This window comes from Mus caroli, chromosome 3 (genome assembly GCF_900094665.2).
Source record: "Mus caroli chromosome 3, CAROLI_EIJ_v1.1, whole genome shotgun sequence".
Classification (NCBI taxonomy): domain Eukaryota; kingdom Metazoa; phylum Chordata; class Mammalia; order Rodentia; family Muridae; genus Mus; species Mus caroli.
The window spans coordinates 12,246,547-12,252,147 of record NC_034572.1 but is presented as its reverse complement, the minus strand read 5'-3'; the positions used below and the strand labels follow the sequence as shown (position 1 = coordinate 12,252,147).

Sequence of the window (5,601 nt, the reverse complement as noted above, 5' to 3'; positions counted from 1 at the left end):
ATCTTCTGGATATATGCCCAGGAGAGGTATTGCTGGATCCTCCAGTAGTACTATGTCCAATTTTCTGAGGAACCGCCAGACTGATTTCCAGAGTGGTGCTTTTAACCTTTCTTACTCCTCCAGATCCATCTTGATGCAGCCAAGACTGAGGTCAGGTAAGCCTCCATTCTCATAACTCAACCAGCGCTATGACTGAAAAGTCACAGCATTCCACATATTTTCTAAAGAAATATTTCTATATTCTTCCCATCAAAAAAAAAACATAGTTGCAAATATTTTAAATTTTCCATCAGAATAATAATCCAGAAATAATTGGATGATAAGATGAGAATGAAGTTATAAGGAGATGAAATGATGAAGGGATGAGGGATGAAGGGATGAGGTGAAGGGGAATGAAGGCATGAAGTGATACAAAGATGAGAAGATGAAGGGATGAAAATATGAAGGGAGAAGGGAATGATGGGTTGATAGAGTGCTTCTGTTCCAGCCAAGAGAACCTGAATATGATTTCCTATACAAGAAATTATAATACATATCAGGTAAATACCTGGAACTCACTGCCCAGCCAGTCTAGTTTGATTGGTGAGATCCAGATCAGCAAGAGACCCTGTTTCAAAGGAAGTTTCAAAACAGAGACCACAAAGTTATCCTCTTTCCTCCATGTGCATGTTCATTATGCTGTGAAGTTTTATGTCACCTTGAAAAAAGCTAACATTATTTCTTAGGAGGGAACTTCATTTAGGAAAATGTTTCTAGAAAGTAGTCTTTAGCCAAGCCTGTGGTGAATTTTTTGACTGATGATCCATGAGGAGGAGCGGAGCTCACTGGGAAAAATGTGATCCCTGGGTTGGGGGTCCTGTGTGCCATACAAATGCAGATTGAGCAATCCATGGGGATCAACCCAGGAAATAGCACTTTCCCATGAACTTTGCATCAGCTTTTGCCTCCAGGATCCTGTCCTCTTAGAGTTTCTGTCTTGAATTTCCTCAGTAATAAGCTCCACTATAGAGCAGCGAACTGACAGGAACTCTTCTCCACAAGTTGGGTCATGGTGTTTTGTCACAGCAATAGAGACCCTAACTAAGATACTCAGATATGCATGTACACATATGTACACACATGTATACACCAAACTTTTGAGGCAACAGATACCCCAAAAGTGCACAAAAACATTAAGTTTAATCTGAATTTAAAACAACCGAGAATACAAAGTTAGGTGTGGATGAAAAGGAGGCAGATCTGTGGGGAGTTGGGCGAGGGTGTGACTATGACCAAAATATAATACATAAAATTTTCAAAGTAAAGAATATTTTAAAAATATTTTCGTGCTTGCCTCAGCAGCACATACACTAAAATTGGAACTATACAGAGAAGATTAGCATGGCCCTTGTGCAAAGATGACACTAAAATTTGTGAAACGTTCCATATTTTTAATAAAAATTTTTTTAACTAGCAAAAAAAATTCAAGACAAAAAATAAGTAAAAAAGTGTACAAAAATAAAACTCTAGAATTACTTTTCCTTCCAAACTTGTCTAAAAGTGGGAATTCACTACCCTTTGTCCTATACTGCTAAATGAAAGATGGGTGTAGCACAATTTTCCCAAATTACCAACATTAACCATAATATCCATGTGGCTGAACATGGAGAGTGTGCAGCAGTAAACACTTCAGGAATTCACTTCAGTCCTGTGCCTGTGGGAATCAGCTGTGGGAGAGTTTGGATTTGTAGTAGCTGTTAAACCACCCCAGAGAAACTACCTGTCACTCTGTCTATTCAAAACTTGAGGAGGTGATGAATGGTTCATTCTACCTGTACATGTATGATGGCCTAGATAAGTCATTGCCCCATATTCCCCATGCAGTGCACCTTTCAGACCAGAAATTCAAATACAAACATTTTGAAGAAAGAAACACTCTTACAGTGTTTTCACAGAAAAGGGAATTAATACATTCTTCTTGAATCAAAATTTAAATTAATTCATTTTAAGTGCTACCAAAATCAAACCACAAAGAAATTCAAGCTATAATTTAATCCAAGAAGAAACCTTCATCTTTTTTTTTAAATTAACAAAAGAACTTTTCAAAAAAATACTTGTTACTAATTCTATTTTGCTGACATATGCCAATTATATTCAGAGATATTGTTCTCTAAGCCTGTTGGGTCACACACCAACCTAAGAGAACAATGATGCTGGATTAATGATTGCAATGAAAGCTTTCAAGTTCTCATACTCAATTACATGCTGACAAATGTACCTGTAAGTCATAAAAAGTTTATAAAATTGAAATAACTGCATAAAGTACATATATTTTACACAGTTATCACAAGCCCTGAGAGGTGGAGACTCCCTCCTCTTTTTTTCACATTCGTAATATTCTTTCCTTATTTTTCAATGAATCAGTCAGTTGTATACATGTTTAGCCACTTCATCATTTAATACCTGTATTCCATCATCTCCATAAGACATTTCAAACTAATGGAGAACAATATAATTTACCCACTGAATGACCTTCTGTGGAAGTCCAGTTGTTTTATGATTATAGACACATAATTTAACCTGGAGAACCCATATGATGATAGAAGAAATGATGCAAGAGTTATTAAAAAGACTGAAACTAAGCAGAAATATCAATGTTTTCAGGCCTTCTTTTATTACTTTCATGACAGAAAAATGCAAGTATACTCTTATAACCACTCAGAAGATAGGAAATTTGAGATACTGAGGTCGTCGGACTGCATGGGAAAATATTGTGTGCATACGGAAGTTAAGTTCCTGGAATTTGCCTGTATTCTGTTCTGATAGGTCTATATCTGCCAGCAATTTGGGGATTGTGAGCACACCAAATGGCAAAGTACTAAAGACCTTGCCAGTGTGAATGGTTAGGTATTAGGTCATGATTCACATCACTATAGATTATTTCTTAGATTTACTGAGTGAATGAAATATATTTTCTTCGTGTGTGTGTGTGTGTGTGTGTGTGTGTGTGTATGTGTGTGTGTGTGAATGGTAAAAATGAAATGAGCAAAATTCAGTTTGCTTAAGTTAGAGATAGTAGATGTATATCAACACTAGTCAGAAGAAGCCTTAAGAATTTTATGTAGAAGAGATTCTGGTCATATTCTGGAACTCAGGATATATTCTAAATTTACTTTGGATTAAAACAAAGCTAAATTCTAAGCTTCCCTTAATTTTTGCTTTCTAGTTTTTAATATTATCAAATTTTAGTGTTATCAAACTCAGCCCACAATTCAGAAAATTATTGCACAATGAAAGATAGGTGTTTCAAGTAAGAATTGTCCCAATAATGTTATATCTTCCGTGTGAAGGGAGACTTCTCAAAGAAAGAATTAATCTAGTTAGTGGAAATCTGTAGAAATCCAGGGAAGAAATCTCATTTCCTTTTCAAAGCAGCTTTTCAACAAAATGTGAGTCTCCTGAGTCTTCTAGGTTTTCCTTGACACTTCCTGTTTTTAGAGATAGGTCAAGCATCAACTCCATCTGAAATTTATCTTATGTATCACTTCTCCAACATAGATTTACCCCCAGTGTAGAAGTCAAGTAGAATATTTAAGGTAGTAGTGGTTATTGTATACTTCATCAGATTTGCATGATCATTTTTTTGCATCTTGATTAACAAAAGGATTTTGTAGAATTTTTCCTTGACTTTCCATTATTACCTTGGCTTTCAAGGTTTTAGAAAAATCTCTCAATTGTGCAAGAAAGTCATAGTTCCAGTAGTGTTTCTTCGTCTTGGTTTGGTTAAAACGTGAGGTCATGAAGTTTGGCCACTCCTCTGAACCTATCTTTGCCTTTCTCTCCTTCAATGATATCATGCTGCCATGCATCCGTGAAGTATCATTCATTCTCCCTTGCACTTTGTTCTTTACCACTTCCCTCTTCCTCTTACATGCACATATACACACACATCCGCACAGAGAGGAAAAATCTATATGTGTCAGACATTCAGCAAGGGAAAGACAAAGGCACTGAGTTAATTACCCATCATTTACTGCTGCTGAGAAGAGCAGATGGCAGCAGACGATATGTAAATGGCAAGGGGCAGTGAATTATTCGATTTTTTTAGATTAATCGTCGATGACAAAGAAAGTGATTACAGGCTGTGACATTTATACAAATGTATAAAGTACATCACACTAAAAAATTGAGCTTAATATTATTATGAGGGTGTCAAGCATATAAACACTATTGTCACAATAGAAAGCAACAAATTTACAATAATCCAAGAATCCAACCTCCCTCTATCTAAAAAGTTTATAGAACCACAGACTCTAGTGGGCGAAAGATGACTCACGTCTGAATATCATGGAATAATTTTGTAAAGTAACCAGATTAAACCAAGGCAATCTATGTATAGACTGTTCTATGCAGGAGGATGATGCATATTGAGGCATAAAACAAAACAAGATTTTCTTCTCAACTGATCTAGTGCCTGCATTAGAGAGTGGGCTGTAAAACAAAACAAAACAAAAAAGGTGCTAGTAAATGAGAAGTAGACATTAAAATAAAACGCAATAATTCACAATGAGGTTCATCAAGGGTGTGAAAGAAAAAATAATTCAAAAAAGGAAAAAAAGAAAGATTTCATTGCTATTCCTTAGAAATACTATTGTCATACCAAACATGCACAGATAATCTCCCTAGAATCTTTAAGGACACAGTGAAGACATTTCTGCCCAAGATTTCTTATTGAATACAGACAAGTGCTCACATGTATGCTTGTGCAAACACACACACACACACAAACCACCACACCAACTCCATTCCTTTGCAGGAAGCAAGCAAGCATAGTAGCCTATTATTTTCAGTTGCTTCAATAATTAATTGGTACATGAGAGAATCAGATGCTTTCCTTGGCAGATCAGAGAATTTGCCCCATCATCAAAATGTCCTCTATCACCCTGTTATTAAATCTATATGATGTTGATATTATTATGAAAAGAGAGCCACAGAGCCACATTTGTTCTCTGAAAGCATTCCAGCCACTGCAGTCCCCGAGGCTGCCCTGTGGGATGAGAGCTCATCTCCAAATATTAAAATCAAGAAAAAGGAAAAGCTTGGGGCACATCTATTTATAGACTTCAGAAATACTTTCAAAATATTCAAAGCAAAACATTACCAAAATTGCTGCTGAGTATTCCACAATTGTACACTCTTTGTTGACAATGGACTACCATTGTCAACAAAGGATAGGGCAGGAGAATGGGTCAGGAGCTGGTTGGGGGAGGGGTGCTGTTAGTCAGCAGCCCCTGCAGCAGCAGTGGCAACACTAGATAGAGCATTTATGTCTGGCAGTCCATTTTGAATGAACATGGGTTCAGAAATAAAGTGCAGGCAGAACCAATCTGCCCTGAAGAAAAGCACAGAATAAAATATTGCACAAAGAAATGAGAATTTCCAGGGTGGCTTAAACTGCAAACCAAGCTGGCAGGTGCGCAGAGCAAACCATTAGCATTGTGTGCCCTTTTCGAAAAATATAAGTGGTTTTGCTTTTTGTTTAGCCATAAAAGCAATATTTACAGATGCAAATAATTCTGATTTATATCTTGGTATAAATATGATACAGAATATCATTTAAAA

The 5,601-nt window shown here is 36.4% G+C and overlaps 1 non-coding gene across 1 annotated transcript; it reads left to right on the top strand.

The window, feature by feature from the left end:
- Positions 1 to 1,325: 1,325 nt before the first annotated feature.
- Positions 1,326 to 1,432, top strand: LOC115030836. Its single transcript, XR_003836396.1, has one exon. It is a non-coding gene; the product is annotated as a U6 spliceosomal RNA (small nuclear RNA).
- The last annotated feature ends 4,169 nt before the right edge of the window (positions 1,433 to 5,601 follow it).